Source organism: Rhinoderma darwinii, chromosome 4 (genome assembly GCF_050947455.1).
Source record: "Rhinoderma darwinii isolate aRhiDar2 chromosome 4, aRhiDar2.hap1, whole genome shotgun sequence".
NCBI lineage: Eukaryota > Metazoa > Chordata > Amphibia > Anura > Rhinodermatidae > Rhinoderma > Rhinoderma darwinii.
Genome location: NC_134690.1, coordinates 23057871 through 23084357, shown reverse-complemented (window position 1 = coordinate 23084357; position 26487 = coordinate 23057871). Strand labels below are relative to the sequence as shown.

Here is a 26487-nt window from a genome sequence, read left to right as displayed (position 1 = left end):
GATATACATGATGTGAATATATACCATTGCATGTTGTCTTCGGTGCACAATTTGGTTATTTCTCTCCAGAGGAAGTTACATGGGATGGAGTGCACCTGGTTAAATTTCGAACCTAAAGCTGTGGGGAGCCAGCTACGATTAAGAACCTTAGCATTTCGAAACGCGTAAGTGTCCTCCCCGGGATTGGTTTTACTATGTTTTAATAATATAAATTTTAAACAATTCTGAGAAGCTGGAAATGCCGGCGAAATGCGCAACGGGTGTTTACGTTTTTAATCCTCCAATATTGGTGCCTAGCCCTACAACCTAATAAATTGCTATAGAGTACGTCTCTCATATGACACAAGCCGGCTAGTACTTCCCCACTGCCTCCGATTTCACATGAACTGAGACACTGTGGAGAAGAGGGGCAGTGTTTGGTGTTTTCAGCTAACACACACCAGATCAGATAAGACTCCTGCAGGGTAAAACCTTTCCTACCTACTGCAAGGAGTGATAATTTATACTCTGACAGCTCTGAGCACAGTAAGCTAAGATAGTGAGAGCAGTGCACAAGGATGAAATAATTTCCCAGTGCATTCTCAGCGAACACATATAAGATCATATTAGAAATTCTGCAGGGTATAGAACGTTACCACTCACTGTCAGGAGTGACAATTTACACCACATATTAATGCATGTCACCAGTATTGTGAGTCTATTATATAAATTTCTATAAGTGTTAATGTATAATAAGACCATCAAAAACCATTGCAGTATATAGAGCCACTCTACTGTTCTTAGGAACCAGAACTGTGATTCAATGTGAGATGCTGTACTATCAGCAATACCTCACCAGCTACACTACATGCAATCAGTAACAGCACCACCAGCTCATACTGCATATAATTAAGTGTAGATGTAGGTGTAGGTCTCCAGGTACAGCTGCAAATACAAGTAAACGTTGATTATTGCCCACGAGCACTCATATTACTCATACTCAATAATAGAGAGACAACTATAACATAGTAACGTTGGAAATTAATTGTGTATTGGGGCCGACTAATGTCCCTCAAGAATGCAGAAATAGGGGTTCTCTGCATTCTCTATAATTTCACCAACATTGGACTTTTTAATATTTCACTATTTAGGAGATACAGTGTCCGCATCTTCTCTTACTTGACTACAGTCAAATTCTTGAATACTTGCACCACTGCTGTGGCCGTCTACATATGACAGTCTGAAGACCCAGGAACTCTGGATCTACAGTTGCTCCTGACAAGAGATATAACCGAAAGACACAGCATGGATCTGGTCAGCCCAAGAAAAGTACAATGCAGCCGTCAGCAAACATCTGATCAAGTGTGAGCTAGATCCTGGGGCGTGTACCCACAAAGCATCCAAAACATATATATATATATATATATATATATATATATATATATATATATATATATATATATAAATATATATATATATATATATATATATATATATATATCCTAAAGAAAAAGATGCCAATAGACTAGAAATGTAAGAAAAATGGAAAAATACTTTATTGAAAATGACAAATAGATGTACAATAATTAAAAAGAATCCACAACCAACAGGTTAAAAAAGACATGCAAGCCATGCAGCTCACAACAATAAACAAGCCATGTAGACAAAAAATAAATAGTAATAAATGCCTATCACTGTATGCAACTGTAAACTATATCCTGCCCACAATAGTTAAACAAAGTTGAATGAACATATGCCATATAGAATGGTATAAGGATAAATAGCAAAATGCATGTGAAAATAACAGCAGGGAATAGATAATGCTGACAAATGAGTGCACAGCAAGATGTCTGCCCCAACGCGCGTTTCGGCGCAAATGCCTTCGTCTGGGGGTAGCGTTGGACAATGCAAACACCACTTTTAAGGGGGAGCCTGCCAATTATTATGAGGTATCCAAAAAAGGGAGGGATCCCATATGTAAAAAATATATATAATATATATACCTCGCTGCATAATTGCAGGTCGCTGCCTCGAGGTAAACCAAGATGGCAGCGCCGCCGGAAACGCCGGTCATGAGGAGCCGGATACACGTCACCGCGTCAGCTGACACGGTCCCATGAGTCCGGCGCGTCACAAGCGGCGGAGCGGAGGCCGGTCATTCGTCCACCAAACAGGAGAGCGACACAGCGAGAGACCAGTAACCCTGGATACAACAGAAATGTAAATAGACTGGCTCATACGACAATGAGATAGTATTTAATAGCTTGGCCATAGTCGTTAAGGAGACTTTAAAAAACACAGTAAAAGACGTAATGATGTAAATGTATATAATGAGGTGTAAGGAAACATGAATGAATGGTGCACAACATATTAGAGTATCAAAAGAAAAAAGAGAATCGTAAACACTGGGTATAAATTGCTAGGCTTACTGTAGCAAGTGGAATACATGTGTGAATGGCAAAATATACATGTGAAAAATAAAGAAGATGATGCATGAAGCAAAATGAATGGTGATGTGATAAAATAAGGAAATACAGATGAGAGGAGTGAAAAAAAAGGGAATGAACAAATGATGATGTGATGCAAGAAAAAATGAAAAGTGTGAAAGTGAAAAAGAGCCCTCCATACAGTAAAATACAATATGAGGACATATAAGTGAATGTAATGTGGTGCAAAACAAAATATAATATTGACATGTAAAGGACAAATAAAATGAGATAAAATATTTATTCAAAAAATACATATACCCATAAAAGAATATAGTGAAGAATAATAAATCATTAATTAGAATGTTAAAGAAAAAAGACCATAATATCCAACATGTAGACAGTCTCAACGGTAGTTGATCAATAAACGCGACGAAAGGCCAAGACGAATAATAATTCACGGAAACACCCCAAGAAAAGTGGAAAAGCAGAAATTCCAGATGTAATGAAAGAACTCATGTTAGAAGTCTAATCTGTAGAAAACAAATATGAGAATATTAAAATCACAAAAACACATAATACTACAATTATAAAAGAATCCAACACCACTAAAAGCTTCTGGCAGTCAGAGAAATTATGAAAACCCTGCGGTCTCGTTGAGACCATTAGGGTGTAACGTTTGGAGCCTCCAAATCCATTTGCACTCTTTCTGTAAAAAAAAGTTTTTTGAGGTCACCTCCACGCATATCAAGGTTGATATGGTCAATGCCCCTCACCTTCAACATTTTGGAGTTGCAAGCATGGTAAAGTCAGAAATGTCTAGGGATTGTTTTGAGTTGTTCAACATCATCCGCGATTTTCGCATTTTCAATATCCCTGACATGCTCCCTGACTCTCAAACGCAACTCACGGGTGGTCATGCCTATGTATATCTTTGGACATGGGCAGGTGGCATTGTAAATAACCCCTTTAGTGTTGCAGGATATGGGCCAACAAATCTTGAAGTTACTGTTACCACTGGAGTCCACAAAATTGTCCGAGCGCTCAATGTTGGGGCAGTTTATACAATCACTGCATGGTTTGCAGCCCCATTTAGGCCCCTTTGTACCAAAAACCTTGCCAGGTTTGGTTGGTAAAAGATAACTATGTACCATGGCATCGCGTAGATTGCGAGCTCTGCGCGGTGTAATGGCAGGGTAATGTGGAAGCACCTTCTGCAAGATGGGGTCAGTCAACAAAATTGGCCAAAATTTGTTCAGGACATCACGCATTTCTGCCCAACGTGAGTTAAAAGTAGTAACAAATCTCACCTTTGATTGTTTACGTTCTTTTGGAGTGACTTGAAGTAATTGTTGTCGATTCACCTCTGATGCTCGGTGGCGAGCTTTACGTATGCTACGTTGGCTGTAACCCCTCTGAGTGAACCTATCTCCCAATTCGTCAGAACGAAGTTTGAGATCTTCAGTAGAACAAATCTTTTTAACGCGTAAAAATTGGCCCACTGGAATCGCATCGATAGTATGTCGAGAGTGTGAGGAGGTAGCATGCAGTAGCGAGTTAGTGGATGTCTCCTTCCGATGAAGATCTGTCTGTAAAAGACCATTGACATCTTTCTTAATCAAAATATCCAAGAAATCAATACTGAAATGACTCCATTTGTATGTGAGTTTAATATTAAGAGAATTGCAGTTCAAAACATTAATGAAGGAAAGAAGATCATCTGGAGTACCCTGCCAGATCATGAAAATGTCATCGATGAACCGTGCCCAGAACAGGACACGGCTCATCGATGGCTCACGATCTGACAGGAAAAGGTCCCTCTCCCACAGCCCCAACAAAATGGCATAAGAGGGTGCACAAGCTGCCCCCATAGCCATCCCCTGGAGCTGTAGGAAGAAGGAACCATTAAAGGTGAAAAAGTTATGTTTAAGGATGAAATCTAAAAGAGACAAAATGAGCTGAGAAGTCTCCTTTTCAATATTGCTCATCAATAAAAAATTTGCCACTGCATGCAAGCCGTCCCTGTGTTGAATGCTGGTATAGAGGGACTCAACATCACACGTGACCAATAAATGGTCCGTGTCCAAATGGATCCCCTCAATCTTCAATAGTAAATCAGCCGAGTCACGCAGGTAAGATGGAAGACACTCCACCAAAGGTTTGAGATGGAAATCAATCCATTTACATGCTTTTTCGGTCAAACCCCCAGTACCCGAAATAATGGGCCTACCTGGCGGATTCTTTGCATCTTTATGGATTTTAGGCAACAGATATATTGTTGGTATGGTAGGTTCTGGCACATAAAGAGAGTCACTCAAAAGTTTCGTAATTGTACCACTCTCCACAGCATCTTGCAAAATCTTGTGGAATTTCAGTCTGAAGGATGACAGGGGGTTAAAAATAAGCTTTTGATAGTAGACAGCATTCCGTAATTGACGGTTTGCTTCATTAACATATGACTGACGTGGCCACAGTACTACATTGCCCCCCTTGTCAGCTGGTTTCACTATCACATCATCCCATAGTTTCATTCTATCTAGACTTTCCCTCTCTGATCGATTCAGATTATCATTACTGATTTTATGAGATATCGTACTCCATTCATCAGAAACAAGTTTCAGATCCACTGCTGGACAAATGGAGAGATGGGGAAATTTTGTAGATTTATTCTTTATGCACTCAGGTATCTTACCTTTGGGTGTAGATTCTTCCTGATTGAGTAATTCTTCCAACACACGTAATGTTTCTTTTTCTTGTGGTGTTGTGAAGATGTTGTCTTCCTCCTTAAAGTACCACTTCTTGAAAATCAGGGATCTCCCAAACAGTTGTAAATCCTTTACTGCCAAGAAATGGTCAAAGGAAGAATCAGGGGAAAAGGTCAAACCCCTTTCCAACAAAGACATGTCACTAGGAGTGGGTGAGTGAGTGTTTAGAAAGATTGATTACCTTCAAATGTTGATGACCTAGATTGAGTTCCAGATTTGGATTTGGGTTCCCTTGTCTAGGGTTATAATCAGTTCCTCTATTGACCCTTCATTTTGGATACACTGAGTTATTGTAATTAACTTTACGTTTTTGTCTGGTACTTGTGCGTCCAAAACCCGTACTTCATGTGGTCATTTCATACTGGTCACTGAGTGATGATGTAGATGAAATGGATCCCTGACAAGAGCTGAGTATTGGAAAATGTTTACTGGGTGCTTTTTCATCCTTCTCTGCATACTCCTTGGAGGTCTCCTGGAGGCGAGACCATTACCAAAGAAGCAGATGAAAGATTTAAAGAAACATCTAAAGATTAAAAATATGGGAGACTCCATGAAACGTGACTATGAACGTCTCTATGCATTCAGAGGAACCTTTGACATGATTCCAGCGCCAAAAAAGAGTTTCAGAGTATTTGTGAATTGGACGAATGGATTCAGGGGAGACTTTATGCACCGTTCCTATTTACCTGGAGGAAGAATGATGAAGGGGAGCATATCTACCCCTTATGCGACGCCAGTACTAAAACTTCAAATTGAAGATGACCACAATCTGCCTGAAAAGCTCTTCAGTGGAGAAAACCTGGTATGGTCTAAAGCTTCAATAGCGAAGACTAAGACAAGGCTAATCTAAACTGGCCCAGTGGATACTGATTGGACTGGGAATCCTCGCCACTTGTATTGTTTTCGGCATACCGGCCCGTCTCCTGCCCCCTCAGGGTGATGAAGCATGAACACGTGCAATTGGTGAACTACCCCTTTGCAGGGCGAAGCCAGAGTAATCAGTCGTCCGACTAGGGTATAGGGGCAAAAGACTAATCAAACAATCTAGTAGCTGGTTCCCTCCGAAGTTTCCCTCACTATAGCTGACGCTCACCCCCCCCCCCCCCCCCCCCGAGCAGTTTTATCCGTAAAGCAAATGAAGATTTAAAGAATAATGGCATGTAGGTTACCACTGCTACAGCGAGTGAAGAGGATAGAGGCCAGCACCGAATCCCTGCTCGCTCGGCGGGCGCGGGAAATGTGGCATACGGGAGACCAGACCCACCTTGGCGTCGCTCTGTGTTCCAAGTCCTTCTGATCAAGGCCCAGCCCGCGGACGGTCTGGGAAGGCCTCGTGGGTGGAAGGTGGCTGGGGCTGTGAAAATCCGCCTTGCAGGGGATCTGTCGCTTTGCACCGGCGTTACAGCCCCCCTTTCGCAAGAGCAGTCGTCGTTGCCCAGTGCTGAGGGAGACGACCGCCTCTGTGTCCTCCTCCCGAACCGCTCCCCATTCCCCTTCGTCCATACCTGAAATGAAGGGGAGCATGTCTACCCCTGAGGTGCCTCCAGTACCAAAACTTCAAATGGAAGATGCCCACAATCTGCCTGACAAGCTCATCAGTGAATAAAACATGGACCGGTCTAAAGCTTTAATAGCGAAGACTATAAAACATGGCTTATCTAAACTGGTGCCATGGATACTGATTGGACTAGGAATTCTCAGCATTTGTATTGTTCTCGGCATACTGGCCCATCTCGCCCGCCCCGTCCGGGAGGTGGAGCATGAGCGCACGCAATTGGTGAACTACCCCTTAGCAGGGCGAAGCCAGTTTTCGGTCGTCCATCCTGGTTATAGGGGCGAAAGACTAATCGAACGATCTAGTAGCTGGTTCCCCAAAAACTTTCCCTCAGGATAGCTGGCTCTTACCCCCCGAGCAGTTTTATTCAGTAAAGCGAATGAAGGCGAGGCCATTATCCCAGAAGTAGATGAAATATTTAACGAATAATGGCATGTGCGTTACAGCTGTTACAGTGGTAGTGCGAGGAAGCAACCAATCTCGGGGAGAAGCAGACGGGGGTGTCTGGTGAGCTCTCGCTGGCCCTTGAAATTCCTAGAAGAGGGTGTAAATCTGGCGCCGGGCCGTATCCATATCCGTAGCAGGTTTCTAAGGTTAACAGCCTCTGGCATGTTAGAACATTGTAGGTGAGGGAAGTCGGCAAGTCAGATCCGTAACTTCGGGAAAGGGACTGGCTGTAAGGGCTGGGTCGATCATGCGGGGGCGCGAAGCAGGGATAAGAGCGCCACAGCTGGATGAGGCGCTGCTCCCGCTGCTCTCCCCCCTCCCCTCATGCGCTCGCCTTAAGCCCCCCACAAGGGGGGCGCCGGCTATACTCTCGGTGCATTACATACGTAGTTCCGACCATAAACGATGCCGACTAGCGATCCGGCGGCGTTATTCCCATGACCCACGAGCAGCTTCCTTTAAACCAAAGTCTTTGGGTTCCGGGGGGAGTATGGTTGCAAAGCAGCAACTGAAAGGAATTGACAGAAGAGAACTACCAGGAGTTGGGCCTGCGGCTTAATTTGACTCAACACGGGAAACCTCACCCGGCCCGGACGCGGAAAGGATTGATAGCTCTTTCTCGATTCTGTGGGTCATGGTGCATGCCTGTTCTTAGTTGGTGGAGCGATTAGTCTGCTTAGTTCCGATAACAAACGAGACTCCCCCATGTTAACTAGTTTCGCCAACCCCATGGTCCGCGTCCAACTTCTGAGAGGGACAAGGGGCGTTCAGCCACACGAGATTGAGCAATAATAGGTCTGTGATGCCCTTTAGATGTCCGGGGCTGCACGCTCGCTACACTGAACAGACCAGCGTGTGTCTACTCTTCGCCGTCAGGTGCGGGTATCACGCTGAACCCCGTTCGTGATAGGGATCGGGGATTGCAATTATTTACCATTAACGAAAAATTCCCAGTAAGTGCAGGTCATAAGCTTGCGTTGATTAAGTTCGGATCAAACTTGCCTATCTAGAGGAAGTAAAAGTTGTAACAAGGTTTCCGTAGGTGAACCCGCTAAAGGATCATTAAGGAGCGAATGAGAAGAACGCGTGCACCGTGGCCGAAAACCGCGTGGCCGCAGCGGAGTCCCCCACCAGGGGGATCTCCCGCCTAATGCGCACTGGGCGGACCAGCGAGTATTGTGTGGTTCCGGTAGAGTGAAGTGCAAAGTTAGGGTGGTCGGTCAGGGCTCCGGCCTCTCCCACGCTCCTCGCGTCTGGTTCCCCCGTAGCGGCACCAATTAATCTCTGTTTCAGGTCGCCCAGCCTCTCTCTTCGATGGGTTGCGGACAAGGACATCCACACGCGGGCGCTCCTAACGAGTGGAGGACTCGGCAGGTAGCGGGTTGTTGAGAAGTGTTGCTGGGGAGTTTGGCGGTCTGCAGGGGCTGGCCGCCCCACCCTGCCCACCTTCCTCCCGTCGCCGCCACGTCCCCACTGTTGGTCGCCCCGTCGTTGCCGACCCCGATCTAACTCCCGCGCGCGGGTAAAGGAAATCATCAGTTCCCCAGGCCGACCATGGTACCGCTCACTGAACCCTGCTGTGCCCCACCACCAGATGTAGCCATCTTTATCTTGACTTTTAAATAAACAATGGCGAGATCCTTTATCTTGACTTTTTCAATGACTTTTCAATGGCTTTTTTGTTCTATGATGTCACGCTGCAGCAAATTATTAGAGTTATGATAAAGAAGGCTACATCCGTAGGTCGAAAAGTCTTGAGTTCTCCCAAAAAGGGGGGACAGGGCCCCGAAGATTCCAGGAAGCGACGCCTCACCGCGCTGCGTTCCCGCTCCGACTCCCTCTCTCTTCCCCCGTCCACGGGGTCGAAAGGGAGTCGGATAAGCCCCGCGACGGCAGGCGGGACACCTGAGAAAGCCGAGCTGTACCCAGCCGACCGTGCCAGGTGAGTTCGCCTGAATACCCGAACGGCGGGAGGGTGGCCTCCGTGGGCTTTTTCCCCAGAGTCAAACGCGACTCTAAGCGGTGGATCACTCGGCTCGCTCGTCGATGAAAAACACAGCTAGCTTCGAGAATTATTGTGAATTGCAGGACACATTGATCATCGAAACACTTCGAACGCACCTTGCGGCCCCGGGTTCGTCCCGAGGCTACACCTGTTTGAGGGTCGCTTCTCAGTCGATCTCCATCTGAGCATGGTGCGTGCAGCTGGGGCCCTTCTCAGGAGGGGGTGGTGAAAGCGAGAGATGGGGGGCTAGAGGTTCAGGAGAGGTTCACTTTCGCCGACACGTTCTCCCGAAAGGTAAAATTCTCCCAAAGCCCTTCCAGGCCCCACGCCATCGGCTTCTCCCGGTGTGCCCCACGAAGCCTGTCTGTGACGACACAGGGCTGCCACAGTGGAGGCCTGCCCGGCGGCGACTCAGGGGTACTGGAGGCAAGAAAGTGCATGTTTACTGTGGGCGAGCGAGTGAACGGCGGCTGCTGCGACAGAGGATGAGCCTTCCAACAGGACATCCTTTGCCCCCTTTCCCCTCCTCCCCGCAAACCCCTCAACTCAGACCTCATATCAGACCATCACCAAAGAAGCAGATGAAAAATGTAATGTCCGTTACAGCCAGTGAAGAGGGAGGAGCCCAGTGCCAAATCCCTGCTCACTCGGTGGGCGCAGGAAATGTGGCGTATGGAAGACCAGACCCAACCCAGCATCGCTCGGGGGCCCAAGTCCTTCTGATCGAAGCCAAGCCCGCGGACGGTCTAGGAAGGCCCTCGAGGGTGGAAGGTGTCCTGGGCGATTGCAATCCACCTCGTGTCCGTCCTGCCGTCTGCGGCGGGAAAGGGGCGGGGTCCCTCGGGGGGAACGAGGTCCCGGGGATGGGAGGACGGTGTCCCCCTCCTCCAGCCTGGCTGTCCTCGGCTATCTATATTGACCTTCGCACCCTCCTCCCGAACCGCTTTGCCTCCCCGTTCCACTTCCTAGGGGAAGCAGGATCCCGGGGATGGAAAGATGGGGCACTCATCTTCCGGCGTGGCTGTCCGCAGCTGTCAATAGTTGATATATACAGCAGGACGACGGCCATGTAAGTTGGAACTTTCTAAGGAGTTTAATCTTTTCAGTTGTTCGCTGCCTATTTAAGACAGTGAAGAGGTGAGAGCCCATCGCCGAATCCCTGCTCGCTCTGCGGGCGCTGGAAATGTGGTGTATGGGAGTCCGAACCTTCCCCAGCGTCGCTGAACCTTTGCTATGCCCCGGCGTTACAGCCCCTTGTCGGCAAAAGCTGTGGGAGACGACCGCCTTTGCGCCCTCCTCCCGAACCTCTCCGCCCCCAGTTCCCATCTCTCCATCCGTACCACCGTTCGTTGCGGGGAAGGAAGCTGGGTCCCTTGGGGAAGCGGGGTCCGGGGGATTGGAGGACGGGGCCCCCTGCTCCAAGGTGCATTTGTCCGACCACCGCCCTCTCGCGCCGCGGGCCCACGCTTGTCCTTTTGCAGGGACGAAGGGGTCAGGCAGGGCTCCGTGCCGATGTCGGTGACCCGACTTGAAACAGAACAAGGAGTCTAACACGCACGTGAGTCGGATGGCCAACCAAGAAACCCTGTGGCGCAATAAAGGCAAGCGCAGGGGCGCCCCAGTTGAGGTGGGATCCGGCCGCCCTTTCTGCGGTCACAGGAAGCGCACCACCGGCCAGTCTTGCCCGCCCCCGACAGGGAGGTTGAGCATCAGCGCGAGCAATTGGTGAACTATGGTGAACTACCCCTTTGCAGGGTGAAACCAGAGTAATCGGTCATTTTTTATTTTCTAAACTGGCCCAGTGGATACTGATTGGAATGGGAATCTTCGCCATTTGTATAGTTCTCGGCATACGTTTACTGACAGAAATGTGTAACAAGTATGGCGAAAAAATCCCTGTTGATAAAATTGTGGACGTTTATTCCAAGCCGAAAAAGGGAAAATAACATCTTCTACCGGATATAGAGACATCATGGAGACGCCTGACCAGACAGGAATGAATTCTCTTCATATGACATCATGAGCTCCATGTTATAAATAAATGTTAATGTTATAAAGCTGCAGCTTCTAATGGGATTTATTATAAGTGTTTATTAATAATGACGTCTTGTACCCATGTGAAATAGATGGATCTGCATTGCACTATACGTGGAGATGATAATGTGGGAGGTTTTTAGGAGATCATACTTTCCGAAATTGAAGTCAGACTGTAGGTCCTTGCAGTAAATGTAATATTTAACCCCTTAACTGCGCAAAAAATATTGAGTAGCGTTTCTCTGGTAAAACCTTCTGTGTTACAGAACAAAATGGATTAAAGTTGATTTTCTGCAAAAAAAATGACATTTGTAAATTTCACCTTTAATTTGCTTTAATTTTTGTGAAACGCCTAAAGGGTTAAGAAACTTTCTAAATGCTGTTTTGAATACTTTGAGGGGTTCAGTTTTTAAAATTGGGTGATTTATAGGGGGTTTATAGTATATAAGGCCCTCAAAACCAGTTCAGGACGGAATCGGTCACTAAAATATGGCTTTTGACATTTTCTTGGAAATATGAGAAATTGCTGCTAAAGTTCTAAGCCTTGTAACGTCCTAGAAAAATAAAAAAAGGACATTCAAAAAGCAATGCAAACATAAAGTAGACATATGGGAAATGTGAAATAGTAGATATTTTGTGTGGTAAAACTATCTGTCTTACAAGCACATACATTTAAATTTAAAAAAAATGTTTGGTGTTTTTCATAAATAAACACTGAATGTGTCGACCAAATTTTACTACTAACTTAAAGTCGAATGTGTCCCGAGAAAATAATCTCAGAATTGTTTGAAAAAATTAAAGCATTTCAAAGTTATTACCACTTCAAGTGATACATGTCAGACTTGAAAAAAATGGTCTGGTACTTAAGGCCAAAACAGGCTCAGTCACTAAGGGGTTAAATCCTAGTTTAGGATGCTTTTAAATATTATTTTAAAGGGAACCTGTCATTGACATTATGCTGCCCCCAATGGGAACAGCATAATGTGGTTTCAGATACGCATATGAGTGCGTCAGGTGGATAGACCTTAAAGCCTGCCTATTTAGCTAAGCTGGACTTAAGTATCTAATCCCCAAAATTAAGGAACGCCAATGAATAAGTCTTATACAGATTTCTACAAAACCGTTTAACCCCTTAGGCCCTGTTCATATTGAGGTTTTTTTTGCAGGCAGGTTGACGCAGATTTTACCTGCCTGTAAATTCTTGCCGTAATTTTTGTGGCGTAGATCGCAGCGTTTTTCGCCCGCGGTCACTAAAAGCTGCGGGAAAAAAACGCCACGAAAAAAAGGGTTTCTCTTCCTCCCATTGCTTTCAATGGGTGGTCAGAGGCAGAACCGCGGCAAGAAAGAGCATGTCGCTTATTTTTACCGCTAGCGGCTAAAAACTGCCACAGATAAAAAAAACCTCCGTCTACCAATGAAATCAATGGGAGGCGGTTTCGGACGATTTTTGGCACTGATTCCGTCTTGGTTTCCGTGTGAACTGGGTCTTAAAATCCAAGCCAATTTATTATTTCTAATTTTCGTTTTACACTTCCCGCCTTCTATGAGCCATACATTTTTTTTATTTTTTGGTTGATTGAGGGCTTATATTTTGCGGCAAGAGCTGTGGTTTTTATTGGTATTATTTTTTTATATTTATGACTTTTTGTTAACTGTCTTTTTTTTTCACCGCTAAGTTGACCAAAAAACAGCGATTCATACTAATGACACCTGTAGTCTATGGAGAAGGCTCAGCCCGTGAGCCCGCTATAATACTTGTCCTCCTGCACCATGATGTGCACTTACGTCATGGTGCTTGAAGGGGTTAAAAACGTAGCCCTTTCCCATTACATTCCATATTTAATTTTCTAACCTGAGCTGGAAAAATCTAAGTTTTTGGTTACATGGGGCTAGGTGCAGAGGTGTTTTTTTAGAACACAATTTTTTCATCCATTAACCCCTTCCTGCAAAGTGACGTGCCTAGTACGTTGGGATCGCAAGTGACATAGTGCAATTCGACATACCAGTCACGTCAAGCGATACAGTGACTCCCATGGATTTTAAAGGGAGGTCAGAGGCGGAAAAATACGCCTCCGCCACCCATTGAAATCAATTGGTAGTTTCGGACGTCTTTTAGCGCTGATTCCGAAGCAGTCAAAATCAGAAATTACCAAAATGTGAATTGGGCCTTACATACAAAGGTTCCATTATATAGAAAATCTCCCTCCCCTAATCACACAGATATATATATATATATATATATATATATATATATATATATATTAATAAAGAAATATATAACGCAAAGTCAAATGGATATATTTTACAATTCATATATTTACTTAGTCCCATCTTGAGGGTTATATTTAACCCCTTCTTGCTGCGGCCACTTTTGACCTTACTGGCAGAAGCTAATTTTTTAAATCTGACATGTGTCGCTTTATCTGGTAATAACTTTGGAATGCTTTTACCTATCCAATCGATTCTGAGACTGCTATCTCGTGACATATTGCAGTTTATGTTAGTGGTAAAATATGGTCGTTACATTCATTATTTAATTGTGAAAAACACCAAAATGTAGAGAAATATTGCAAAAATTAGCATTTTTATACATCTAAGTTCATCTGCTTGTAAAACAGATAGTAATACCACACAAAATAGTTACTAGTTCACAATTCCCATATGGCTACTTTAGATTTGCATAATTTTTTTAACATCCTTTTATTTTTCTAGGACGTTACAAGGCTTATAACTTTAGCAGCAATTTCTCACACTTTCAAGAAAATTTCAAAAGGCTATTTTTTCAGTTTGTTTGAAGAGGTCTTGTGAAACCAAAACAAAGGAAACCTCCCAAAAATACCCTATTTTGGAATCTACACCCTACAAGGAATTTATCTAGCTGTGTAGTGAGCATTTTGACCCCAGGAGTCTCTCATAGATTTCTTTAGCATTGGGCTGTGAAAATGAAAAATTAAATTTTCTCCATTAAAACATAGAATTTTTTCATTTCCACAGGGACTAAAGGAGAAAAAGCACACCATCATTTCTAAAAAATTTCTACAGAGTACGGCAATACCCCATATGTGGTCATAAATGGCTGTTTGGACACATGGTAGGACTCAGCAGGGAAGGAGCGACATTTGGCTTTTGGAATGGATTCTGGGCGCCATGTCACATTTTCTGAGCCCCTGTAGTACTAGTACAGTAGATACACCCAAAAAGTGATTTAATTTGGCAAACTACACCCCTTAGCAATCATCTAGGTGTACAGTGAGAATTTTGACCCCCCAAAGGTGTTTTTGCTGAATCAAAAAAAAAATTCCAATAAGATGTTGTTTTAGATCAACTATTTTGATTTCCACAAGGAATAAAGAAAAAAACAACAACACCCCAACATTTGTAAAGCAATGTCTCCCGAGTATGGTAATACCCCATATGTGGTTATAAACTGCTGTTTAGACATATGGGAGCGTTCAGCAGAAAAAGAGTGATATTTAACTTTTGGAGAGTATATTTTGCAGTAATGTTATGTGGACACCATGTCCAATTCACAAAACCCTAATGTATCAACAAAAAAAAGGTGACCCATTTTAGGAACTACACCCTAAAGGCATTTATCAAGGGGTGTAGGAAACATTTAGACCCCAAAGGTGTTTTTGAGAAATGAATATGCAGTGGATGATGCAAAGTGAAAATTGCAATTTTTCCACAGATCTGTCATTTCACTGCTCAATATGTTGTGCCCAGCTTGTGCCAATGTCGGTGACAGTGTGCACCGGGAACCGGGAGGTCAGATGTCACTCCACTCTTGCTGGCCAGAGGTCCACGTTTTTTGTATTAAAACTGGATCTTAACCTTACCAAGGGGGAAAATTAGCTTTAAAACAACTTAGGTAAATGAATAATATAATGGTATGGAGTTCGGACAAAGGGGGTTCTGTTGTAGTCCTTCATTCAGGTGTCTATGAAAGGGAAATTATGGTTATTTTAAATGATTCAACTACCTATCGAAAATTAGCATCAGATCCCACTGATATTTTTAAAAAACAATTATTCAGCATCTTACAAGAGGGACAATCTTTAGGTCTAGACTGAAAAAGAAATACATTCACCCAAAGTAGACAAATGGAGCTCCAGAGAAATTTTCTGTCTTCTCTCATTTTCCCATTTTTTCCTAAGTATTTCCACCGTGGGTTTACTCAGAAAGGCACTGTCTCCCATGTGTCCAGACATAATCCTGGCCACGTCGTCATCAGAATAGGAAAAAAGGCTTGGTGAAAGATTTTTGCTAGTACCTTGATTGTAGTCCATCCTCTGTCTGGGTGCACGCTTGAGGGCCAATATACGATAAACAAGAAATCAGCAGCACAACCAACAGAGTTCCTCCAGAGGGGATCAAGGTAGAAATCCCAAGTAGGGACGGTGCAAGCAGAAAGACTGTCCCAGGTCCAACAGGACAACTAGTGCAGAGTCTTAGAAGAAAGGACTGCAGCACTCAGTATTCCAAAAAATAGAAAATTTATTCACCAAGCATAAAACTGCAACGTTTCAACCCCAATAGGGTCTTTATCAAGCATAGTAATAATACATCAGTGCACACCTTTTATACCACCTGTGATATGACATCACTTCCTGTATACCCACAACAATAATAACGTTTACTAAACACTCATAACACATCATTACATAGAAAAAATTACTACATAATATCCCCCACATAATTGTATTCAAATTTAGTGGAAACGCTATTGTAGATCGCCAATGTAGTACCTGTAAAACAGTCTCCAAGGACGGAGTTGATCTTGTATGTATCTATTGTTCTCATTGCGCATGTCCGGAAGTGCTCATTTCTTCCATTTCCGGCATCAGCCATTACCATAGAAGCACAATGCAGTCTTATTCAAGACTGCGCGTGTCCGGAATTACAAATTTCGGCGTCTGCCGTTACCATAGAAGCACTTCACCATCTTACGCAGAACTGTGCATGACCAGAAATACAAATTTCATCAGTCTCCGGCGTCTGCCGTTACCATAGTGTCTCATCTTCTTTTCACAAATGTAGTGACATAAATATAGATCACCTGCAATAGTAGGAGAGCAAGATGATAAACATTTGTGATTTCTATACAATAGTACAATAACAAGAGAAAATATAAAACTATCAACTGTCCACAGTTTTATAATGAGACAGGCAGAGAACCATAGTACAAGCCACATTCCCAGAGACTGATCAGGTTACTTCAATAGCTTTCCATACCACAGGGTTTTTCAAACCACGATTTCCACGAAAAAAATCCCATATTGTGTAACAAACCTAAAAGAATAAAACAAACAATGAGGCATTAAAAAGTCAAATGACAAAAAAAATCACTTGGTTAATAACCAGGCACTTTATCACAACCCCATTCCAATGACGACGTGGCCAGGGCCCCTCCCACAGATACATTCTTAACAGATACCAGTAGTTCTGAACTCCCTATTGAGCCCTTTCAGCTCAAGAGTAGAGATGAGCGAACCGGGACAACCGAACCCGGTTTCGGTCCGAACTTCCGGAAAAGTTCGGTTCGCAGCGAATCCGAACTTCACCGGGTTCGGCCGAACCCGTTTTGACCGAACCCGGTCAAAAATATTATACAAATCGGCAGCCACTTGTCTCTATCAATCACTGATAGAGAAAAGAGGCTGCTGATTAAAAATAAAATAAAAAGCATTTCATACGTACCTGGTCGTTGTCTTGCGGACGAGTCTCTCTTCTTCCTCCAGTCCGACCTTCTTTTCTGACGCGGCAGCCTGTGATTGGCTGCAGAGGCCTCTGCAGCCCGTGATTGGCTGCAGAAGTCTCTGCAGCCCGTGATTGGCTGCAGAGGTCTCTGCAGCCCGTGATTGGCTGCAGAGGCCTCTGCAGCCCGTGATTGGCTGCAGCGCTCACATGGGCTGCATCGTCATCAAGGAATGTCGGGCCGGATGTCGCGAGGGACGCGTCACCAAGGCAACGGCCAGGAGACCGGACTGGAGGAAGCAGGGAGTTCCCGGTAAGTGTGAACGTCTTTTTTTTTTTACAGGTACTCTATATTGTGATCGGTAGTCACTGTCCAGGGTGCTGAAACAGTTACTGCCGATCAGTTAACTCTTTCAGCACCCTGAAGAGTGACTATTTACTGACGTCGCCTAGCAACGCTGCCGTAATGACGGGTGCACACATGTAGCCACCCGTCATTACGGGGCCTCATGCACACGACCGTAAAAACACCCGTTATTAAGGGTCGTAATTACGACCCGAAATAGCGGGCCCATAGACTTCTGTTAGCCACGGGTACCTTCCCGTTTTCTCACGGGAAGGTGCCCGTGCCGTTAAAAAGATAGAACATGTTCTATTTTTTTATTTTACGGGTCGTGCTCGTAATTACGACTCGTAATTACGAGCACGGCCGGCCGCTTTTACGAGCCGTGCTGTCATTATAAGGGTATGTTCACACGACAGCGTCCGTTATGGCTGAAATTACGGGGATGTTTCCGCCTGAAAACATCCCCGTAATTTCAGCCGTTATGGCATATGCAGGCGCTTGAACGCAGCGTCCATTACGGACGTAATTGGCGCTGCTATTCATTGGAGTCAATGAATAACGGCTCCAATTACGGCCAAAGAAGTGACAGGTCACTTCTTTGACGCGGGCGTCTATTTACGCGCCGTCATTTGACAGCGGCGCGTAAATTACGCCTCGTGTGAACAGACAAACGTCTGCCCATTGCTTTCAATGGGCAGATGTTTGTCCGCGCTATCGAGGCGCTATTTTTGGACGTAATTCGGGGCAAAAACGCCCGAATTACGTCCGTAATTAGTGAGTGTGAACATACCCTGTGTTCACACGCACTAATTACGGATGTAATTCGGGATTTTTTGCCCTGAATTACGCCCGAAAATAGCGCCTCGATAGCGCTGACAAACATCTGCCCATAGAAAGCAATGGGCAGACGTTTGTCTGTTCACACGAGGCGTAATTTACGCGCCGCTGTCAAATGACGGCGCGTAAATAGACGCCCGCGTCAAAGAAGTGACCTGTCACTTCTTTGGCCGTAATTGGAGCCGTTATTCATTGACTCCAATGAATAGCAGCGCCAATTACGTCCGTAATGGACGACGCGTTCAAGCGCCTGCACATGCCGTTACGGCTGAAATTACGGGGATGTTTTCAGACGGAAACATCCCCGTAATTTCAGCCGTTACGGACGCTGTCGTGTGAACATACCCTAAATTTTATAGCAGCACGGCCCGTAAAATAGAAAAATAGAACATGTTCTATTTTTTTAACGGCACGGGCACCTTCCCGTGAGAAAACGGGAAGGTACCCATGGGTAACAGAAGTCTATGAGCCCGTTATTGCGGGTCGTAATTACGACCCACAATAACGGGTGTTTTTACGGTCGTGTGCATAATGGGAGCACGGCTTGGAAAAACGACCGGCTGCCTGTGGCCGGCCGTGCTCCTCTCCTGAAATACTCTGTGCTGCCTTAAACTCTGTGGACAGGTCAGGATCCTGTTTCTTTTAAATGCTGCTAGGGAACCCGCTCGATCCACTATATAAGGCTGCGCTACAGTGCAGCATTTAAAAGAAACAGGATCCTGACCTGTCCACAGTGTTTAAGGCAGCACAGAGTATTTCAGGAGATGAGCGTGCAGATTCAGTGCTGCTGTGAACTCTGCTCTTACCATTACGTAGCTCTCAGTCTGTTACCTCTCCTCCACTCCTGTCCTCAATAACACCTTCACATGATTGGCAAGTCACCACCCCGCACAAGATCCGCACGCTCATCTCCTGAAATACTCTGTGCTGCTGTGAACTCTACTCTTACCATTACGTGGTGACTTGCCAATCATGTGAAGGTGTTCTTGAGGACAGGAGTGGAGGAGAGGTAACAGACTGAGAGCTACGTAATGGTAAGAGCAGAGTTCACAGCAGCACTGAATCTGCACGCTCATCTCCTGAAATACTCTGTGCTGCCTTAAACTCTATGGACAGGTCAGGATCCTGTTTCTTTTAAATGCTGCACTATAGCGTAGCCTTATATAGTGGATCGAGCGGGTTCCCAAGCAGCATTTAAAAGAAACAGTGTGTGTGTTTGGGTATGTGTCTTTGTCTGTTTTTGTTTTTATATGTGTGTTTGTGTTTATGTATATATGGGTGTGTTTGTGTATATGTGTTTGTGTGTATATATATGGGTGTATGTGTATATGTTTGTGTGTAGATGTTTGTGTGTGTGTGTTTTTGTATATGTGTGTGTTTGTGTATATGTGTGTATATGGGTGTGTTTATGTGTGTTTGTGTATATATATGGGTGTATTTGTATATATGTTTGTGTGTAGATGTTTGTGTGTGTGTGTGTGTGTTTATATATGTGTGTGTTTGTGTATATGGGTGTGTGTATATGTGTGTGTTTGTGTATATGTGTGTGTTTGTGTATGGTTGTTTGTGTGTGCGTGCGTGTATATATGTGTGTGTTTGTCTGTTTATGTGTGTGTGTGTGTGTGTGTGTGTATATCTTGTTGTGTTTGTGTATATGTGTTTGTGTATGGTTGTTTGTTTGTGTGTGCGTGTATATATGTGTGTAGGTGAGTAGAAGTATTGTTATTGTTCACATTGATAACTGTTTTTTTATGTTGTTGCAGATTTTGATGTACCGATTGGACTACATCTTCGATTCGTTGGACTACTGCGTAGATCTACGTTTTTTTAAAATTTAATAAAATGGTTAACGAGGGTTTTGTTGGGGATTTCTTATTTCAATAAAAAAGAATTGTCTTTGTGGTTTTTTTTTTCAATTTATTAGTGCCTAGATAATGGTAGTTGGCTGATTGACAGCGTCCATTATTAAGGCGGTACTTAGTGTTAGCCGGTGCAGAGGCTAGCACTAACCACCCATTATTACCCCGGTACCCACCACCACCAGGGGTGCCGGGAAGAGCTTGGTACGATCCAGTACCCGACCATCTGTTGTGATGGTCGGGTACTGGGGCGGCCGTAGGCTGGTATTATGAGGCTGGGAAGGGCCAAAAACAGTGGACCTTCCCACCCTTGTAATGCTAGGCTGCTGCTGCTGTGTTGTATCGGGCTGGTTATAAAAATGGGGGGGACCCCACGTCATTTTTTTTTTGGAATTTAACAAATTTAACAATAGACGTTGGGTCCCCCACATTTTTAATAACCAGCCATATACGCAGCAGTCTGGCATTACATGGGTGGGAAGGGCCACTGGTTTTGTCCATTCCCAGGCTAATAACACTGTGTTGTATGTGGCTGGTTATGATAAATTGGGTGGAACCCCATGTCTTTTTAAAAAAAAAATAAATAATAAAAAAAAAATGACGTGAGGTCCCCCCCACTTTTATAACCAGCCAGATACAACACAGCAGCAGCAGCCTAGCATTACAAGGGTGGGAAGGTCCACTGTTTTTGGCCCTTCCCAGCCTCATAATACCAGCCTGCGGCCGCCCCAGGGCCCGACCATCACAACAGATGGTCGGGTACTGGATCGTACCTGGCTCTTCCCGGCACCCCTGGTGGTGGTGGGTACCGGGGTAATAATGGTGGTTAGTGTTAGCCTCTGCACCGGCTAACACTAAGCCTCGCCTTAGTAATGGATGTTGTCACTCAGACAGCGGCCATTACTAAAGTGGTAGTAATAAAATTTGAAAAGAAAAAGACAAAGTTATAGATAAAATATTTTATTGAAATAAAGCACCCCCAACACAACCCTCATTAACCATTTTATTGTAGAAAAAAAAACAGTCATCGAAGTAGTCCTCGAAACCGACGTAGTCCAAACACCAAACCTGTAAAAAAATAAAAAAATGAAATAAAACATGTCGTAGGCTTAGATTCAGTTTAATGTGTGATACTGACTGTTATACCATGTATAGAAGCCTGCCGCGAAGTTGACTTAGATACAGGGCGCCAGCAGACAGTATCATACATGGCCATACAGACATGTATACAAACATACATACATGCAAACTATCATACATACATGCATACACACACACATGAAACCATACATACAAACATGCAAAGATACATACATATATACAAGCATGCACAAATATACATGCAAACATAAATACATGCAAACATAATTACATACATGCACATATATATAAACATACATGCAAAAATAAAAACATGCAAACATACATGACAACATACATACATACATGCAAACATACATACATACATACAAACATGTATACATACATGACAACATACATACATGACAACATACATACATGCAAATATACATTCATGCAAACATACATAAATGCAAACATACATACATGCAAATATATACATGCAAATATACATACAAACATGCACATATATACATACATGACAACATACATACATGACGACATACATACATAAAATGCAAACATACATACATACATTCATGCAAACATACATGCAAATATATACATGCAAATATACACATGCAAATATACACATGCAAATATACACATACATGCCAACATACATACATACATGCAAACATACACACATGCAAACATACATACATGCAAATATACATACAAACATACATGCACATATATACATACATACATGACAACATACATACATGCAAACATACATTCATGCAAACATACATTCATGCAAACATACATACATACATGCAAACATACATTCATGCAAACATACATACATGCAAATATATACATGCAAATATACATACACATGCACATATATACATACATGCCAACATACATGCACATATATACATACATACATGACAACATACATACATACATACATACATGCCAACATACATACATGCCAAAAAAAATAATAATACGTTCATACTTACTTTCCTCCTGTCCGGGCTCCAGCGATGACGTTTCATCCATGTCGCCGCTGCAGCCTGTGATTGGCTGCAGAGGCGGTCACGTGGGATGAAGCGTCATCCTGCCGTGCGTGACCGCCACTACAGCCTGTGATTGGCTGCAGCGGCGAAAGGGATGAAACGTCATCGCTGGAGGCCGGACAGGAGGAAAGTAAGTACGAACGTATAATTTGTATTTTTTTATTACATTTAAATTGTATTTTCCGCGCGCCGAGCATGTACTGTCAAGGTTGCTGAAAGAGTTAGTGCAGCCCATTAACTCTATCAGCACCCGAGACAGTAGCATGCTCGGCGCACGTAAGTGACAGGTTCGGTCCGAACTAGTTCGGTCCGAATCGAACTTTTTTGTGAAATTCGGCGAACTAGCCGAACCGAACTTTTGAAAAGTTCGCTCATCTCTACTCAAGAGTATCTAATTCATAGATCCATTTTAATTCTAGCTCATAGGAACAAATGTGAGAAGCTGTACTATCAGCAATACCTCACCAGCTACACTACATGCTATCAGTAATAGCACCACCAGCTCATACTGCATATAATTAAGTGTAGATGTAGGTGTAAGTCTCGAGGTACAGGTGAAAATACAAGTAAACGTTGATTATTGCCCATGAACACTCATATTACTCATACTCAATAACAGAGAGACAACTATAACATAGTAACGTTGGACTTTAATTGTTTAATGTCCCTCAAGAATGCAGAAATAGGGGTTCTCTGCATTTTCCATAATTTCACTATTTAGGAGTTACAGTGTCCGCAACTTCTCTTACTTGACTACAGTCAAATTCTTGAATACTTGCACCACTGCTGTTGCCGTCTACATATGACAGTCTGAAAGCCCAGGAACTCTGGATCTACAGTGGCTCCTGACAAGAGCGGAGTATTGGAAAATGTTTTCTGGGTGCTTTTTCGTCCTTCTCTGCTTACTCCTTGGTCCCCTGGAGGCGAGGCCATTACCAAAGAAGCAGATGAAAGATTTAAAGAAACATCTAAAGATTAAATACATGGGAGAGTCCATGGAACGTGACTATGAACGTCTCTATGCATTCAGAGGAACCCTTGACACGATTCCAGTGCCAAAAAAGCGTTTTAGAGTATTTGTGAATTGGACTAATGGATTCAATAGAGACTTTATGCCCCGTCACTATGTACCTGGAGGATGAATGATGAAGGGGAGCATGTCTACCCCTGAGGTGACGCCAGTACTAAATCTTCAAATTGAAGATGACCACAATCTGCCTGACAAGCTCTTCAGTGGAGAAAACATGGTACGGTCTAAAGCTTCAATAGGGAAGACTATAAAACAAGGCTTATCTAAACTGGCCCAGTGGATACCGATTGGACTGGGAATCCTCGCCATTTGTATTGTTTTCGGAATACCGGCCCATCTCGCCCGCCCCGTCAGGGAGGTGGAGCATGAGCACGCGCAATTGGTGAACTATGGTGAACTACCCCTTTGTAGGGCGAAGCCAGAGTAATCGGTCGTCCGAAAAGGCTATAGGGGCGAAAGATTAATCAAACGAACTAGTAGTGGATTCCCTCCGGAGTCTCCCTCAAGATAGCTGGCGCTCACCCCCGATCAGTTTTATCCGGTAAAGCAAATGAAGGCGAGGCCATTACCAAACAAGCAGTAGAAAGATTTAAAGAATAATGGCATGTAGGTTACAGCTGTTACAGCGTGTGGATGGGGAAGAGGCGAGCACCGAATCCCTGCTCGCTCGGCGGGCGCGGGAAATGGGGCATACGGGAGACTGAACCCACCCTGGCTTCGCTCGGGGTACCAAGCCCTTCTGATCGAGGCCCAGCCCGGTCTGCCTCAGGGATGGAAGGAGGCCGGGGCGGTGAAAATCCCCCTCACGGGGGATCCGTCGCTTTACACCGGCATTACAGCCCCCCCTCTGCAAGAGCAGTCGTCGTCGCCCAGTGCCCAGGGAGACGACCACCTCTGCGCCCTTCTCTCTAACCGCTCCGCGCCCCCGTTTCCCTCCGTCCATACCTGAAAAGATTAGACATGCTCCCCTTCATGTACCTGGAAGAGGAATGATGAAGGGGAGCATGTCTACCCCTGAGGCGACGCCAGTACCAAAACTTGATATAGAAGATGCCCACAATCTGCCTGACAATCTCTTCAGTAAAGAAAAGATGGTACGGTCTAAAGCTTCAATAGCGAAGACTATAAAACAAGCCTTATCTTATAATGGATGTGCGTTACAGCTGTTACAGTGGTAGTGCGAGGAAGCAACCAATCTCGGAGAAGCAGGCGGGAGCCCCGAAGAGAGTATTCCCTTTTCCTTGTGAATGGCAGGGTTCGCCCCGAGAGAGGGACCCACGCCTTAGAAAGTTTTGCGGTTCCGGCAGCGTCCGGTGAGCTCTCGCTGGCCCTTGAAAATCCAATGAGAGGGTGTAAATCTGGTGCCGGGCCGTATCCATATCCGTAGCAGGTTTCCATGGTTAACAGCCTCTGGCATGTTAGAACATTGTAGGTGAGGGAAGTCGGCAAGTCAGATCCGTAACTTCGGGAAAGGGACTGGCTCTAAGGGCTGGGTCGGTCGGGTGGGGGTGCGAAGCAGGGCTAAGAGCACCGCAGCTGGGTGAGGCGCTGCTCCTGCTGCTCTCCAAGCTCCCCTCATGCGCTCGCCTGCAGCCCCACAAAAGGGGGGCGCCAGCTATACTCTCAATGCCGCGCCGCGAGACTGCTGGATCTAGAGTGGCTCCTGACAAGAGCTGAGCATTGAAAAATGTTTGCTGGGTGCTTCTTCATCTTTCTCTGCTTACTCCTTGAAGGCACCCTGGAGGCGAGCCCATTACCAAAGAAGCAGAAGAAAGATTTAAAGAATAAATGGCATGTAGGTTACAGCGACTGAAGAAGCCAGTGCCGTCGAACCCCTGCTAGCTCGGCGCGCGTGGGAAATGTGGCGTACGGGAGACCGGACCCACCCTGACGTCGCTCGGGGTACCAAGCCCTTCTGATCAAGGCCCAGCCCACGAACAGTCTGGGAAGGCCTCGGGAGTTGAAGGTGGCCGGGGCGGTGAAAATTCCCCTCGCGGGGGATCCATCGCTTTGCACCGGCGTTACAGCCCCCCTCCGCAAGAGCAGTCGTCGTCGCCCAGGGAGACGACCGCATCTGCGCCCTCCTCCCGAACCACTCCGCCCCCTGTTTCCCTCCGTCTGTACCTGAAAAGATTAGACATGCTCCCCTTCATGTACCTGGAGGAAGAATGATGTAGGGGAGCATGTCTACCCCTGAGGCTATGCCAGTACCAAAACTTCAAATCGAAGATGCCCACAATCTGCCTGACAATCTCTTCAGTGAAGAAAACATGGTACGGTCTAAAGCTTCAATAGCGAAGACTTTTAAACAAGGCTTATCTAAACAGGCGCAGTGGATACTGATTGGACTGGGAATCCTCACCATTTGTATTGTTCTCGGCACACCGGCCTGTCTCGCCCGCCCCGTCAGGGAGGTGGAGCATGAGCGCACGCAATTGGTGAACTACCCTTTTGCAAGGCGAAGCCAGAGTAAACGGTCGTCCAACCCGGTTATACGGGCGAAAAACACTGATCGAACGATCTAGTAGCTGGTTCCCTCCAAAGTTTCCCTCAGGATAGCTGGCGCTCACCCCCCGAGCAGTTTTATTCGGTAAAGCGAATGAAGGTGAGGCCATTACCAAAGAAGCAGATGAAAGATTTAACGAATAATGGCATGTGCATTACAGCTCTTACAGTGGTAGTGCCAGGAAGCGACCAATCTGGGAGAAGAAGGGAGCCCCGAAGAGAGTGTTCTCTTTTCTTTGTGAATGGCAGGGTTCGCCCCGAGAGAGTGGCCCACGCTTTGGAAAGTGTTGCAGTTCCGGCGGCGTCCGGTGAGCTCTCGCTGGCCCTTGAAAATCAGGGAGAGAGGGTGTAAATCTGGCGCCGGGCCGTATCCATATATGTAGCAGGTTTCCAAGGTTAATAGCCTCTGGCATGTTAGAACATTGTAGGTGAGGGAAGTCGGCAAGTCAGATCCGTAACTTTGGGAAAGGGACTGGCTCTAAGGGCTGGTTCGGTCGGGCAGGGGCGCAAAGCAGGGCTAAGAGCGTCATAGCTGGATGAGGTGCTGCTCCCGCTGCTTTCCCCCCTCCCCTCATGTGCTTGCCTGCCGCCCCCCCACAAGGGGGTTGCAGGCTATACTCTCGGTGCATTACATATATAGGTCCGACCATAAACGATGCCGACTAGCGATCCGGTGGCGTTATTCCCATGACCCACCGAGCAGCTTCCTGGACACCAAAGTCTTTGGGTTCCGGGGGGAGTATGGTTGCAATGCAGAAACTTAAAGGAATTGACAGAAGGGAACCACCAGGAGTTGATTCTGTGGGTCGTGTTGCATGTCTGTTCTTAGTTGGT

At 45.1% G+C, this 26487-nt stretch overlaps 1 long non-coding RNA gene and 1 other non-coding gene across 2 annotated transcripts; one reads left to right on the top strand and one right to left on the bottom strand.

The window, feature by feature from the left end:
• Positions 1-2838: 2838 nt before the first annotated feature.
• On the bottom strand, positions 2839-5233 carry LOC142760632 (uncharacterized). Its single transcript, XR_012883329.1, has 4 exons — positions 5098-5233; positions 4636-4781; positions 3716-3994; positions 2839-2938 (listed from the first exon to the last, which is right to left on the bottom strand). It is a non-coding gene; the product is annotated as an uncharacterized LOC142760632 (long non-coding RNA).
• Positions 5234-9183: 3950 nt separating this feature from the next.
• Positions 9184-9339, top strand: LOC142761460 (5.8S ribosomal RNA). The gene has a single exon (XR_012883655.1). It is a non-coding gene; the product is annotated as a 5.8S ribosomal RNA (ribosomal RNA).
• The last annotated feature ends 17148 nt before the right edge of the window (positions 9340-26487 follow it).